Source organism: Notolabrus celidotus, chromosome 6 (genome assembly GCF_009762535.1).
Source record: "Notolabrus celidotus isolate fNotCel1 chromosome 6, fNotCel1.pri, whole genome shotgun sequence".
Classification (NCBI taxonomy): Eukaryota; Metazoa; Chordata; class Actinopteri; order Labriformes; family Labridae; genus Notolabrus; species Notolabrus celidotus.
In genome coordinates, this window is record NC_048277.1 from 16,058,300 (window position 1) to 16,075,314 (window position 17,015).

The following is a 17,015-nucleotide window of genomic DNA, read 5'->3' on the forward strand; positions in this document are numbered from 1 at the left end:
TTTAAATATTGCAGGGAGTAATGGAACAAGAATGAGCAGTCACAGAGCGCCGTCAGTTGAAGAGCTGCAGGCGACAGGCTGCACACCTCCAACTCCTCAGGGTAACTAGCTCCACTGTGCCCTGCTGTTGTGTGGAAAACTACTTGCACTGTGCTCAGCATGAAATCAGATTGCAGCTGCTTGCAGGATGCTGAAAAAAAAAAGGCAATTATTGACATTCCTCCGTATTAAAAAGTATGTGTTTGTTCAGTTGCATTGTAAACACATAGACCAGATGCTGTTATGTTGTGTTTCTGAGATAGAAGTTTTTTTAGAAGGGTTTATATCCTTTAGATTTCTGAAACATACTTCAGGCTCCTGCATTAACTAGAGTGTAGTTCCATCAGGGTGCAATATTACAGAGTGCTAAGCAAAATCCAATTATACCCTTATGGCTCAACATCTTTTACCCGGTTGAAGTCAATGAACAGCTTACAAATAAACACCAACTTCAATATTTTATCTATCAATCAACCAATCAACCAATCAATCAATCAATCAATCAATCAATCAATCAATCAATCAATCAATCAATCAATCAATCAATCAATCAATCAATCAATCTTTATTCTTATAGCACCAAGGCAGAAACCTTGAGCAGAACCAGACTCATGTTAAACAGCCATCTGCCACGACCAAGTTAGGGTTGGAAAGAGGGATAGAAGAGATTAAGAGAGGGAGAGAGATGATAATAATGAGACGGATATTATTCGTAGTGGTAGCTGTTGCCGCTGGAGTCTGGCACATCCGTAGCAGCCAGAGTATGGAACGTCGTCAATAGCAGGACGTCTACGGCAGCAATAGAGGCAATAGAGCTCAGGGACTTAAATGGTCAGGGAGAGTTAAAGTAAGTGATGGGGGTTGGGGAAGGGGGTTGAGATGGGATCCCAGTGTGGCAGTGTGTCAGTTCCCCTGGCAGACTAAGTCTATAGCAGCATAACTAAGAGCTGGTCAAAGTCTGAGCCAGCTCTAACTATAAGCTTTATCAAAAAGGAAAGTTTTAAGCCTAATCTTAAAAGTTCAGAGGGTGTCTACCTCCTGGACCCTGACTGGTAGATGATTCCAAAGGAGAGGGGCCTGATAACTGAAGGTTCTACCTCCCAAACTACTTTTAGAGACTTTAGGTACGACAAGTAGGCCTGCATTCTAGCGTAGGGTTCTAGAGGAGTAATATGGCACTATGAGCCCAAGTAACTCTACACCTTACCTACCGTTTTGGGTTCATTCTGGACAGATGTCTCTCCAAGTAAGAGGTGGCCACCCGTCTCCTCCTCAATGGTTCTTTCTTTCTGGCATTTTCTGTAAAATCTGACCAAATGACTGGGAATACCGGACTCTTGGTTTGATTGACAGAAGCTGGCAGGCAGCTTTAATGCCAGTGTGACATCACAGGGAATGAAAGACAGTCAATTTACTCTTTACCCTGTGAAAGAGAACAGACCACACCATCATCCAACCAGACCCAACTGACATTTGCAGGTATGTTTACATGCTGTTAAATGTGCAGCTGAGCAGCTAATTAGCTATCTGGCCTGCAAACTGACATTTGCAGGCAGCTCTTCCCAAGTAAATGACTGTAGATTGTTCAACAAGCTGCAGGACATTACAAGTGTTCATGTTTGTAAGTTTAGAGAGATAAAAAGGCCTTTATAGGAATGATAATGCTGTTTATTTTTCTGCTCTTGTGTTTTGTTCACACTGCTTCTGGCTGGGTGTGATGGAATGCTAACTATACTGCTTTATATAAGACTCAATGATTGTATTGTATCAAGGTGTCTACATGAATAAAAAAATAAATACAAAAGGAACAGAACACAATTATGTAGAATGAATGGAAACGTAAAGAAGTAGCTATCATTCAAGCCATGCAAGAAGTATTTATGCACAAAAAAGCTATTCATTTCAACTGGAATTTATATAACAGGCTGTCTATTTCTTTTGTCTTTTTTTTTGCTTAGATCCTGAAGTTATAGCTTGACTCTGCATATTAAAAGCATCACATTTTATGAGCACTGAAAAACAATAACAATTATCCATGTAGACCACACATTCTGGCACTCAGCATCAAACCAATCTACGAGTCAGATTTAAAATTGATGCATGGTTATTACCACTAAAAACCAAAACTGCAAACAGTGTAAAAGTTTGGTGGGTCTTAATTTTGTGAAGGGGTAGTTGCATGGGTGAATAAATTAACTCAGTCAAAACACACTCCAAGGCCCACCAGTGTAGCATTAAAATGCCTTAACATGGCAAAATATCTTAAAACTTTCTGTCTCATTGATCAGGTCTTCTTCAGGGCCATTGTCAGCAGTGGCTTGCCCACATATGTTGAGTTACACTGAGTGCTGGGGTTTTTCTCCTCTAACCTATTTCCTATTACCTAAAAACAAGGAAGTGGTGCTTCATCAATACAAGGAAAACAGAAGAGGAAATAAGGGGATGGGAAGAGAGAGATGACAGCCAAATAGGGGACAAACGTAAAACAAAATGCTGATGAGGAGGTAGAGGAAAGAAGAGGTTACAGTGCAAGTAGTAATGGTAAAAGTACGAACACTATTTGCATGAATAGCGAAGTATGATAATCGACTGATATTGATATTTAAAACAGTTTTCAGTCAACTGGTAAACTAATAGAATTTACAGTTATGATGAAGATCAGGGGTAGGAATGATGATGTCAGTTATACAGTCAAGCATTTCTAAAATTAACATCAGCATTAAAATAGCAGGTCCACAGCGGTTTGTGATGATCCACAGGAGCTTACGGCACAAGGGAGCTCCAAAACTCAGAGGGAATGACTGAAACAGGACATCAAGATTTAAAGTTGGTTACATGCAGACATAAATAGGGGAGAGAGGGAGAGACAAAAGCACGGTTTGTCAGGTCTCCTAGCAGGCTAAGCCTTTAGCAGCATAACTAAGAGGTGGTCCAAGCCTACGGCAGTCCTAGCTGTAAGCTTGACCAAAAAGGATACACAACGCACTCCTGTTTCCAAAATGGATGGATTTCAATTAAATATGGGGTGTGAATATATGTTAAATCATCACATTCTTTTACTATTTAATCCTACACAACTGCATAACTTTTTGGGAAACAGCTTCTTCAGGGCCATATAGCAGAACTTGCTTTATGCTACATAGTGTTGAAAACATATCCTTGAGGCTGTACAGTGCCCACCTAAGGGGATAAATCCGACCTTAGACTGTAAAGGTAAAGGAATTCAAAGGGGAGATCTGGATAAAAAGCAAGGTCTCGGCTCATGATATCAATCTTAATACCTGTGTGACAGAACGGAACCTGCAATTAAAATCCATCATGACTACCTGAGTGACTCTCACTGCCAATATTCAGCATGTCCTTTTATGCTTTGTGCTTCCATGTATCAGCTCATTAACTTTGCAAAAATGTTGGTATAGCTCGGGTCATTTCAGCCGGTCCCTGGTGTGTCCCCTGCGCCACTTGATCTATGTGTCACTGATAGGCCTCCCCGCTGCTCATCAGGCCTGAAAACAGCTTGTGTCTGCAGCTTTTCGGCAGAGTGTGACTGCTGCAAACAAGAGCGAGCACATATAGCAGCTGTAGCAGTGGTCGTTCAGCTTCATTCACCTGGCTTGAACTGCTCATTTGACAGATAGAGTGGGCTGAGCTCAACAACCTTTTTTTCCTCCTCCCCTCGTTAAAGAGGGCACAAAAGAATGGCATGGGGACACTGTCAGTCAACGTTGTCTAGACATAAAAAACAACACTCAAATAGAAAATGTGCTCCTTGGTTTCTACATCAAAAACTGAGAATAAGTACTGAGAGGGTTTTAGCAATAAAGCAAAGAGGCAAAAAGTTAAACTCTTTTAAACCTTTAATCAAGCCTCAAAAATCATTGAGGTATCTCTGTTTGCACAATTAAACTGATCAAAATAGGTAAATAATCTGTGAAATCAACTAGCTCAGGGGTCAGCATCCTTTAACACTCAAAGAGCCATTTGGACCCGGTTTCTACAATAAAGAAAACACCGGGAGCCGCAAATCCTTTTTGACTTCTAAATAGAAGATAACAGTATATTGTTTTTCTACCTTTATGCTATATATAGAAAACTATAGTGTGTTGCTTATGAAATCAATGAAGTGCTACAGGGAAAATGAAATTTTATTTCTGTATGCAAAGAAAACATTTTGAACATTTTAAACTCTGGGGGGAAAAAACACGCTGGGAAGGTTTATGTCATAAAAAGACCTAAATTGATTTTTTTATTTTTTTTTAAAAAGTGCACTATTTCACTGAACAATATAAAATACAAATTTGAAAAGTATAAGTGGCAATGTGTGAGAGCCGCCAGCGGGAATTTCAAAGATTGTGATGCATATTTTGAGCGACAAAAAATTAAACAAATAAAAACGCTTTTTATTTTAATGTTACAAGTTCACAATAATCAAATTTATAATTACAATTTAAAATTACAATTTAAAAAAACTAACAAACAAAAATAGAGTACACTTAAATTGATTACTCATCATTTATTTTCCAAAGCCACAGGGAGCAGCATAAGGTTGAAAGAGCCGCATGCATACGGCTCCATAATGAGGGATGTCACAGTTGCAGAGTACTTTGCCACTACCACTGACCTCTGCTCCAGCAGAACAATGGACCAGTATATGAGCCTGATTATTCCACTAGAGAAGCACTGAAATCAGGGGGGAGTGTTAGTTTGATACAAAGCTTTTATAATGAGCAGGATTGTAGCACATTTAAACGAAAACAAAGCTCTGCTGATTTAGATTTGGCCTCTAGAAGATCAACAAATTCAGCTAGAGACACAAATTCCAAGTTTGAGTTTGATGCAAAATGTGTACATAAAAATAATAAGCAGGACAAATAATCATCAACTCTGTATTGACCAAACCAATCAGCCACAGTTTTGTTGCTCTGCGCATTCTACTAAACCATGAAAGAAAAATTCCCAATTTGCACCTTTCATGAAGACTTGGTGGTCTGTCCAAACACAACCAATGTCATAAAAACACCCCCTCCCCGCCACCACCCCCACATTGATTTTCCTGTAATTGCTACGGTTGCCCTCTTTCAGGGGGTTGAAGTGCACAAGAGCCATAGTTATTCAAAGAAATAATGTCTGAGTGCTGTTTACAGTGCTGTGTTTGTTAAATAAAATGTAATTAGGTTGGAGAAAAAGAGAGACAAAGAGTATCCGGCTCCAAACATGTAGCTCTTTGTGTGTATGATTAGTTGAAAGAACATCCTGGGCTCACATGCATTGTTTCCCCTAAACGCATTAATTGCAGGTCAGAGTGATTCTACTCCCTGTGCTTTAGAAAAAAGGCACAAATGAGAGGACACAGTAATCAACAGCAGCAGCATGTACTTTACATACACAATGCAGATTAACAACTGTAAGCTTCAAGAACATACATGAAGTATGTCAATTAAATAAAGAAAAACTACAAAAGCAGATGTAGTGTTTCCTTATGTTGCTATGTATTTATTAGCCTCATCACTTAAGGTGACTTAATACCATCCCATATGAATAACGTAATGAAAGTATGCATATCATAGCTGGGACTGTGCACCGCCCACACTACAGACATTACTATACTATTCATCCTACAGGAATTCAACATGTCTAATGTGTATTACTGTATTTGCATGGAATTAGTAACACCAGGGGACCTCTGGTAATTTGTGAATTACCCATGATGTACTAGTGTGGTGTGTGTCGCGTTCACACTTGTTAAGCAAGTCTGTAATTTACTCCAAATTACTGATATTTCTGACCATAAACGCAGAAGCGCTGCATGACACCGACCTTGACTGGGGGCAGCATTGCACTGTACACCGAAAGCCTGCTGGAAATTCACAAAAAGAGGAAGATTTCCAAATTTGTTAAATTTTCAGGACATATGTGAACACAGCAATTTGATGTGGAACAAAACAAGCATGTCAAGATTGCAGCAGACTGGTTAGAATAGATGCAGTAATAGAGCTCCTAGGGAATTTTGATTACAACTTCTTATTGTAAGAAAAGCAATAGGCTAATGTTACTCACCATCTCCATCCAATGAAACATCAACAGAAGAGCAACAAACAGCAACATTACAGGACTGCACTTCTGTGTTTCTCGAGTTGTGTTCAACATTTAACAAATATGGTCATCTACCCAATTGTAGATGAAACATTGACCCCTTGCTGCTCAAGTCAACCCATGACTCATTGTAGCATCTAGCGCCACCAGTTCACATTATTTAACAGGTTTCAGTTAGCTTTTTCTGCTGGTCGATATACTGTGTAGCAACAGAGCTAACTGAATTTGCGCCCAAAATTTGGTGAAAACATTTCTTTACTGTGTTCATAGCAGCCTGCATCATTTTTGACCAATAACGGCACAGAAAAACCCACTGAGATCATTTAAAAGAATAAAATGATCACCCCACATTACTGTGATGCCGATTCGGACTGAATTAATATTGTCAGTGTCCTGAAATATGATTGGTGATACAAATGACAGACATGGCCGATTCGCACGGGATTGAAAACACAGACATCTTCTCCAGTTATTACAAATTATCAGAGGTCCCAAGGTAAAACTAATCCCCTGCCAATAGAGCTTAAGACAAGTCCGGCTAAATGTCACCTCCTGCAATTGACTTTATTAAACCTGATTGGTTAATGAGCAGCCGGTAATTAACCCAATCTAAATTGTCCACCTCATTTTGCTGCACTGTTTTCTGACTCTCACAGTTCTCGCCCCCCTGCAACTGTAGGACACATGAAGGAGGCTGTCAACTAAAGGCTGCATTTATTTGACTTTTACTTTGAAGGAGGTGAAGAAATTCTGTTTTTATTCGAGATATGAAATACAAGACACTAGGGCACATATACAAGCTGCTTCAGTAAGTCGTAAATATTTCAGTAAGTTTAAGCAATATAGTTGTGTTGAGTATTTGTTATGTTTTGTGAATTGCTTTTGACATGTATCAGTTTATAGGTGGTTTGTGGATAAACTCCTCTTGCCGGTCCGTGAGAGGAGTTTCTTTCAACAGTCCAGCCAGCCCTGAACACAGCTTGGTACAGATTGTGTATGACAAACGCCCACAGTGAAGAGGGATCTATCACAATCAAACAGGTTATCACTCAGCTGGAACGTCATTCAACCTGATCAGGAGAACATGCGTGACTGTTGAGTTAGATCCTGCGTGATTAAAGTTGACAGCAAATCAGTGATTCATTAATAACTCCCTGAAAGTTTTATGATTTTAACCCAAATTACATGTAAATTGCTTTACTTAACAAAAGGCTTTTATTTGAAACACTTTATTTTTTTATGATTTTATCCAGATGTTTTACTGAATAACTCAGATTACAATTTTAATTGGACATGCCAATATTGAAGGGCAAAAGGATCATTTTATTGATCAAAATGAATGTGATAAAACTAGAGTCCAGCTAACATTGAACAAAAAGTGCAGTGGGTTGTATATGAGCTATTAGGTATGAAACAATAAGCATTTATTTTTTAAGGCTGCACTTGTCACTTTCAGCCAACCAGTTTATTCTGATGACACATTAATGATAATGTGTCTCACTCATCAGTGAACATGGACAGAAACACATTCAAAACTATAATCAAAATCAGTCCTGAACAGTTCTGTCAAAGCTACCCCCAACTTTTCAACTTCATGTCTTTCTTGCGACTAAAGGCATGAGCTGCAACTTCAGCTTTCATAAGTGTGACACAAGCGTGCAGAGCAAAGACATGGATGCAGACTCCAGGCCATGCCAGACAGAAGGAGAGGCCGTTCTATAGTCATATGAGAGGATTACAGCTGGCATGGGATATATGGTGCAGGCAACAAAAAAAAAAGATTCAAGAGGTAAACAGGTAAACAGTCGTGTAGGAACGGTTTGCGCCACAGTCCAAACAAAAAAAGGAATGACAGGGCCGGCAGGGATGCTTTAAACATAAATGATGAAGCAAACTGCTGTCACTTCAATGAAGTAGCCTCAGTAATGGTAGTTGTCTTCTGAGTTCACAGGAAGTCATTTAAACCAGATAACCAAACAGTAGTGCATTAAATGTTGAGCTTGTGTTTTAAGGGGATGGTTCAGGTACACTTCTGCAGCATTGCACTTGTCAGCTGCGTTGCCTTATATAGATTGTCAAAATAGCACTGCATCATTAATTGAAAGGAAATACTGAATATAAATAATTTCCCCTCAAGTCCAAGACAAACTAAAATACAGTCTTTAAAAGACAAAATGTAAGCATCAAACATCATAGATTAAATAATGACTGCATTAGATGCTTCGGTAGGGCTTGAGTGAAAATTTAAATGTTTACATTTCTTTGTTGCTTTCATCAAAAATATGAATTATATCAAAAGAGAAGTATAGTTTTTTTTGGTTTTTGCTGTTTGTTTGTTTTGGCAGACATACAACTGAACAGACAAAGTGGATTTTTAAAAGCTCAAGCCTCACAACCTTGATTTATCCAAGAGTCAATGCACTCAGACAAGACTCTTTTGTCTTTGAGAGTCCCCTGCTCTTGAATGCTATATTCATTTTCCATGTGAAGCAATTGTATGCTTTCCCCAGGACAATTACCAAACCATGACAGCCCATTTCAGCTTTGTCTAACTCCTCACTTACCGTTCCAAATATATCCATTACCATGCAGATTGCTCCATTATCCCCTGCAATAGGACACTTATTTTCAAGTGAGATGTTGTGATTTTCAGTGTCAGAATGGGTGGCTTCAAAACTTTGAGTCAATAATCTTCATGTTGCATTAAACTAATATATTTGTATTCTTTTACAATTAATACACACAACTTTTTAAACAGGCCTGTACAGTAAAAGAGATGGTCTGACTTTACAAGACCTTGATAGTGTTTCAAAGTAAGCCCTGACTGCCTCTCAAGCCCCCCACTTCTGACAAATAGCTGTTTCAGCAATCATAGCGTGAGGCCTTTACGCCACAGTGAATATTACCATCCTATTTCCACTCTGCTACCACCTTAAACCACTGGTGTCCCTCCTCTGGCATGGTCCCCTGATCCCAGTCCTGACAAAGACCTGCCAAACCTCAGCTGCTTCTGATCCCCCCGGCTGACAAGCCAATCCATCTTCACCTGCAGAGTAACTTTACTCCGTTTGTCATCAGTACATGCCCTTTATCAAGGAGACTGAAATAGACATGCTCAAATGTTTACCGCTCCCTCGATGGTGATGAAATTAAGGACTTGATGTCATTTCCGCTTCAATCATTTGGGGGATTTTGAATTAGGTATGATTATTTTAGTATAAAGAAGTGCTCTCAATCAGACCACACAAGATATAAAAGTGGATTTTTCCAACCCATGTTTCAGCAAACAGGCCGTATCAGTGTATTGGCACTAAAATATGACTGTAATAATTTAATTCCGTACAGTATATTTAGAGGGCAAACAGTTCGGTCCTGAATGTTCACACACCACCACAGAGCCAATAAGCAGTGTCAGGTTTGCAGCACTAACAGGATTAAGCACCAAGACTTTATGTCTTTTACAGCCGCTGCCAGGCACAGGCCTGGAAATAATGGGATCAGTTTTGAAGCAGTTCATCATGGAGGAAACCACCTCTTCCCACATTAGCTCACAGTGAAGGGCCTCACTGCATACAGGCACCCAGGAACATACTCATAAATTGTAAACAAGTCATGGCATCATGGGTGAATACACATGGAAACACCTAAAGATGAATATTTAACATACGATTGGCAATTTTAACAACAAGGCTCACTGTGAAGAGGGCACATGGCTTGCGAAAGAGGTGGCCAATCACTCACCCATGCACAGTTAATGACAGCATTAACTGAACACGGTTCATAAAGTCTTCATTAATTGAAACTGTCTCCTTTTTAGCGGGGCCTGCACTTCAAACCAAATCTGTCGGTCGTCATCTGTAACTTTCGAGCTGCTTTCTGCAGTGCTTGTGATGTCAGACAGGATGTCAAAGACCTAAAAGCAACATGAAGGGCTAAGAGCATGGATTATTAAGGTTAGTGTGATACTCTCTAAGGCACAGGAGAGCTCTCACTGATGAAAATCCTGTGCTGTTAAAAAATGTTTTACCAGTTTTAAAAGCTAAAATACTTTGATCAGCTTCACTTTGACACGTAAGAAAGTATTGGTTACTTATAGATACAATAATGATCAGGATAAGAACAATACTGTCATAGGTCAGCGTGAGTTCAGGTAGATTTAAAGGAAAGGTAAGTAATGTGTTAATGATTTAGAATCAATATTCATTTTATCATGGATTTAAAAAACAGCAGAATTAAGACACCAAATGTTGAGACTAATTTCTACCTCTGAATTTTTTTTTCCCTATAAGAAAAAAAACTATGTCATGAAACATTTAATCAAGTGCTGCAACACAGAGTGATATTGTTCCAACTTTGAGGACATTGTGCACTTTATACAACTCCTAACCTGCTCCTCTTAAAAGCCCACATATTAATGCTAACATCCCAACTGATTTTTAATGGTGACTGGTGATGTCTTTAATTTTTATTTTCTGGTTGGATATTTGGCCATTGTCTCGTGTGTTGTGTTTTTTATTCTTCCAATTCCTTTAAAAATAAATAACTTTTCTTTGTAAGAAAAAAAAAAAAAAGACTTTACACAACATAAAGGCATGTTAGCCATTCAATGTTATAAAGTCGTCCTTTCATAATTCAGACTGTACAAAATCAAGCCTTTGATGCAGCCACTTCCAAGGTTTTCAGCTGTACTGCATACTGCATAGTTCACATTTCAGCAAAGTAACTTTCCTATTTATTCTTGTTATGAAATCAGCAAAGTCTGTTTGTTGGTGGGGTACTAGGGAGAATGACTGAAGTCTTTATTGAAGCTGCTTTAAGTTGTGCTTTGGTGTCCACCAGGTAGAGAGAGTAAGAGAGATAGATCAACTTTGACAACATCTTGATTTAACGTGCAGAAGATGAGTAAAACAAAACAACTTCTAGCTTTATGACTTAAAACACTGAGCTGAAAGATGCCAAGATGTCCTGTGCACTAAATGCGTCTTTCTTGTTTTTGTTTTTTCTTCCTCTATCCAAGCGCCTTGCTTCTAGTAACCACTTTATCATCAAAAAATCATATAAAAAATACTTGAGCTATGCAATAAATGTTGAGTGTGATATGAGACATGTTCTGATTTGAAATACAACAAACTGAGGTATGTTCTTTCAACATGTAATATACTGATCAACATCATTTGTACCATGCAACAGTGTGTAATCTCCTGAAGACTCAGTGGAGTGGAAGATTTAACTGATATTGGCAGGGGGTCATTTCAGACCTGGACCAGATTTCAGTGTTGAGTTACATCATTTCCACATGTCACATGGTAAAATCAATCATCTTTGGCCAACATCCCCCTGGCAACTGACATCATCATTATCATCATCAGCTAATGGCCCTGTAATCACATTGTCTACTACATAAGACTCTAACACTTAGACTTAAATTATTTTTTGATGAGATAAAGATAAATAAATAGATACAAATAAAACAATAAATGTGAATACTATTGAAGAAATAAACAGACTAAAACATAAAATGATGCAGCGTCTAGCTGTCTCGGTGCGCCTCATGTAAAGAGGCTGTGGTCGCAGATTTGACTCTCAGCCCCTACCTTTTGCTGGATGTCCTCCCCCATTCTCTACTCCCTATATTTCCTGTTTCTACCCAGCTGTCCTATCCAGTAAAGGCAAAAATTCCCCAAAACACAACTGAAAAAAAACAAAAACAGAAAATGACCAACAGCTTAAGCCAAGGAGACTAAAAGGGATAAGACACTGCTTTTAACAACCATAAAAATGAAACATGATTGAAGAATTTTGCAGTGTAAAAATAGCAATAATATCCTCCTATATCTACAGCTGTTTATCAGAGTATCAGTCAGTTTTATTTTGCACTATTCCAGGTAAACATTGAGGAAATATTCCCAGAGGGCAAACTGATTAGCCCAGGGGGAAATAGCATTAAAATATAGCACCTGATTCAGATATTGGCTGCTTTATTACTCTATTATACATGAAAGGAGCTGAGGGCTCTTAGAAGCCCTCCTTCAAAGCAGGAATCATTGCCTCACATCTCCCTCATGCCAGTTCTATTCGGGCCCAATTAATTGCTGTTTATTCTGCTCAATTTTTTGCAAATATTGTATTTTATGTTTGTTTAGTTTTCTGTGTGCTTTCTCAGAAAATGGAACTTGGGGGAAAAACAAGGAAAGGATCAAGCTCACACATGAACTACTCTTTGAATATTTGAATGAGACAGATAAATGTAAAGTCACAAATGAAGCAAAGAACAAAAAACTCTTTGTATTGATGTTACTGTGTCAGAAAGTCAGGGCTGATTTTTTTAAAATATCAAAGCCACTGGGTTTGACATTGATCTATCATTCATCTCTCTATTAATGCATTAGTTTAGCAAACTTAGTCAGGTTTCTCGCTAACTTTTGTCAAGTTTAACCTTGCTTATAAGGCTTGGATGGATTGCCTTTTCAAGATATGTACACAGATCAGCCATAACATTGATAACATAACATGACAGCCAGCCTAATATTGTGTTGGTCCCCAATGTCTTGTCAGGTCAGGACTGCTTTGGCCCTGACCTGGTGAGATCTGGACTGCTCTAGACCTATGAAGAAGTGCTGTGGTATCTAGCACCAAGATGTTAACAACAGACCCATTGAGTACTTTAAATTGCCTGTTTTGGACTTGGATGCCCAGCACACTCCACAGATGCTGGATTTGATAGAGATTTTGTGAAGTTTGAAGTCCACACTGAACTCCTGTAGACCCCTTCTTCCATTGCTCTTTGATCCAGTTTTAATGCTCACATGCCCATTGTGGGTACTTTCAGTAATGGGAAGTGGCTGGCATGGGCACCATGACTGGTTTGTAGCCAAACAACCCCACTCAACAAGCTGCTATAAACTGTTGTTCTCATGCCTATCAGTCACTAGGACTGGACCCAAATGCAGAACTCAGGCAAGCTGGATTGTGAAAATACAAGTGTTTATTTAGAGTGAACTCCGTGGTAATGGCGCCGTGGGTAACGAGCGGAGCAGTCCCTCTTTCCAGTGTCCTTCCACAGAGGGTAACTGGAGCTCAGGCAAAGGCAGGCAGGTTCAGCAGCAGACAGGGAAGCGATCAGCACGAGAGCAGGAAGCATGCACGGCAAACTCTGAATCAAGATGAAAACACACAAGGACGTCAGCTTGACACACACAAAGACAAGCAAAACAAAAACATGCTTGAGGAGCCACGGACTCAGTGTACCACTTAAAACTGAAGTACGATCTGGCAACGAGTAGGAGAGAATCCGGAGTCTTTATAGGAGAGGGTTGATTATTGAGTGGCTTCACCTGGTGCTGCCTGCAGAATGGAAACCCCGCCCACATTCACCCACAAGACACAAACAAGGGGAAGAGACACAGGAGGAGGAGCAACAGACAGGGAAATGACAAAACACACACAAAGAGGGAGAGGAGAGGGCTGCCATGATGAGGATCATGACAAGTTTAGGCTACAGCATTTCTTCGTTTGGATTGGACCACACAGGCAACGCTCCCTATATCAGGTCACCCATGACCTTGTTGCACGTCCACATATTTTTCTTTCCTTGGGCCACTTTTAGTTGGTATCCACTACTGCAGACCAGAGCACCAAACAAGAGCTGCAGTTTTTGAGACACCCTGACCTAGTCATATAGCCAACTCAGTAAGACCCTTGTCAATGTCGCTTAAATATTAATGCACAAACTCTGAGGACAAAATGTTCACTTGCTGCCTCACATATCCGGCCCACTGGCACAAGGTCCAACGTAAAAAAAATAAACAATTTTGTTCACGTCATCTGTCAGCGGTCATAATGTTATTGCTGATCAGCTTCTGCTCCTAAGTTGAATTCCTTCAGAAATAGTGATTTCCTGTCCAGTAGTGCAACAAGAAATGCAGTCCTGAGTATAATGGTCCAACAACTGTTGGACGGATTGCCCTAAAATTTGGCACCGTACAGCAATTTTTCCCATAGAATGAAGTGTAAGAATAGTTGTAACTTTACATTTAGAACCACTATCAAGCAATACATTACAATATGTTTGGTAGCTTGGTGTATAAGCTACCTGTAAAACTTCCCTGCATGTCTAGACTGTGCAGGGTGTTCACAACAAATCAAAGAATGCACCAAACTCAAATGCTGACTATTGTAAACTGCTCACCATCAGCATGAACTCTGTAGTCACAGTGAAATTGTAGCATGATGGCAGACTGGTGCTGTGCTGTCATACTTTTATGATATGTGTGTTCCTGTTATGTAATTTGATTTGGAAGTGCTTCTGTTTTTGGTTAAGGTCACTACAAGAGCCTCAGGAAGTCTGTCCCAGATGTCACATGACCTGTAGTCAGGAGCTTAGTGGGCATTTTGCAACATGGTGGTGTTGAGCTACAGTCTGAGTTATCCAGGCACATTTGCATAAACATATTAGGCCTTTGCTAGAACTGTGGGTATATATTGTTTGTATAAACCTTATCTTGATTTGCATATCATTATTTTTGGGTAAAAATGTTTTTCCTAAATTTTGATGCTGTAACTGTTTGAGATGTCTTTTTAATTATTAGCATGCTGTTTGTAAGCTAGAGATAACTACAAAAATATAAGTCAGTTTGTGGTTGATGACAGGTAAACTGCAATCGACCTCTCGTCTTAAAATATGAAGCCCATGAAGAAGTGTTAAAAACTGCAGCTCATGGAGCGTCCGTTCGAAGCTGGCTGCAGAAACACCGGAAACCAGATACACACCCATTTAAAAAAGATGATTTTTGCAGCAATAATAAACATGTTTATGTCTGGTTTATGTCTGAGTAGATAATTTCTATATCGGCACATACTGCTGTTGGGCTGAATTTTTTCATAACTCTGTATTTTCGAAAGATATTAAACTTGCAATATTTGCCTAAATAAGGACCTGGCTGACTTGATGACAGGAGAGCACCCTGTAGCTGTTAGCAAAAAGGCTAAATGCTTGCCTCTTTACCTCACACTAGCTCGGATGAAGTTTGGTTTTGTTCAGCATTTCCAATATGGCACCAGCTGACAATTGGCTTCAGAACAGCGCTCAAGAACAGATGGATGATGTTACTGATACTATGTCCCTTTTTTATACAACCTATGGTAAAATGGCAATATTATCTATTACATTGGAGGTTAAAACACAAGGTTTATTAATGTGGTAACCATAACAACAGATTTAAATAATCTGAGTTGAAGTGAAACGAGTGTGTGTCAAAGCACAGGACCGATTATGTCTTTAGTTCCACACTTACCTTGCTATGTCTATAAAGCTGTGCCAAACGGATAACTGACTTTAAAATCTTGAGGTTAGCCATCTGTCGAGATGTATGCAACACATGTTTTGGCGTCAACATTTGCAGGACAAGATTCTGAAACTGCTGAGAGGCTGCTGTAAAGAAAATTATCACATCAATGGAAAACTCAAGGTCTACCAACACCAGTCAAATCAATACATTTGACACAGTTTTGACTGGTTTTTTTAAGTCAGCATTAATTCAATGCATGGCAATAATAGCAGTATAGTTTTGAAGGCAGCTTCAATGGCACTTGTTTCAGCTCTCCATGTCTGCCTACAAGACGTGTTCAGAATTAGTATTGAGAGGTCACCTGAATGTTAGTCAGTCAGGTGAAACATAAATTGAAATGTTTCGCTTTTCATGGATGTAGGTCAAGAATGTAGCTACTGGATTATGACTCAATGGAGTAAGGTGCTGAAATACAGAGAGAGAGAGAGAGAGAGAGAGAGAGAGAGAGAGAGAGAGAGAGAGAGAGAGAGAGAGAGAGAGAGAGAGAGAGAGAGAGAGAATGGGAGCTATACTTAAATCTATTTTTGGTTAAATGAGGCAGTTTAAAGTGATTATTGGTCATTTTGTCCATGGTGTTTGCTGTAAACATAATTATATACAGGCTAGATGATTGCCTAAAGAGTGGCCTTGTATGAGAATAACAAGTATAAACGAATAATAATATGAGAGAAGAGCTTGTATGCCCCTTTTTTTCCCAGTTAGTAGATGTTTGGCTGGGAAGAGTGTGTCGGAAGAGATAGATTTTCATGCTGCGATGGCATGTCAGTAGTGACTCCTCAGCCCTCGCTGTGGGGATAAGATGTCATTAAAGAGCTAGGACATTGTAGAATTGCAGCCAGGTGGTCAAAGGTTAGTACAAGGATAGAGGAGCAACACACCCAGAAGACACATAGAGCAGTCCAGGGTAAGGGCTGAAGGCAGCGCAAGGATTAGGGGGTGTTGCTCCCCAGAGGCTGGATGGAAGACAGGACGAATGTGAAATGCATCAATTTGGGAAGGCCACAGACAAGGGCACTAGTTACAGAGGGCAGGGAGAGGTGGAGAGAGAACATGCAGAAACTCACGCCAAGAATGAGTCACTGTAATACAGCCTCTTCATCTCACTCTGAATGTTTCATTTCAGTTGGGTGGTGCTGTGGATGGCACGAGGGGGTGCAGTAGCCCTGGGCGGGTGGAGGTGATGAGGGCAGGGCTGTGTAGAATGGAGGAGGGGAGTGATGATATTGCATGTTATGTAAGTGATATTTTGAGCTTGATTTTAAAAACAGGAAACTGGTGAAGATTCCTTAAGATTGGTCCACAGACCTCGGACTACTCTCAGAGTCGAGGGAGGTGAAGGAGAAAAACCCACCATCTGTTGACTTTTTAGAAATGATTATGTGAGCTCGGCTGGAGCACAAGGCCCAGACTGGCAGTACAAGTCTGAAGCGATTGGTTATATGAGGGAGCGAGTGTGTAATTATGTGTTCTGTCCTGGTTCCAAACAGGATTTTGGCAGCAGTTCTGGGTAAGTTATCAGTGTAATATTTAGGGTGG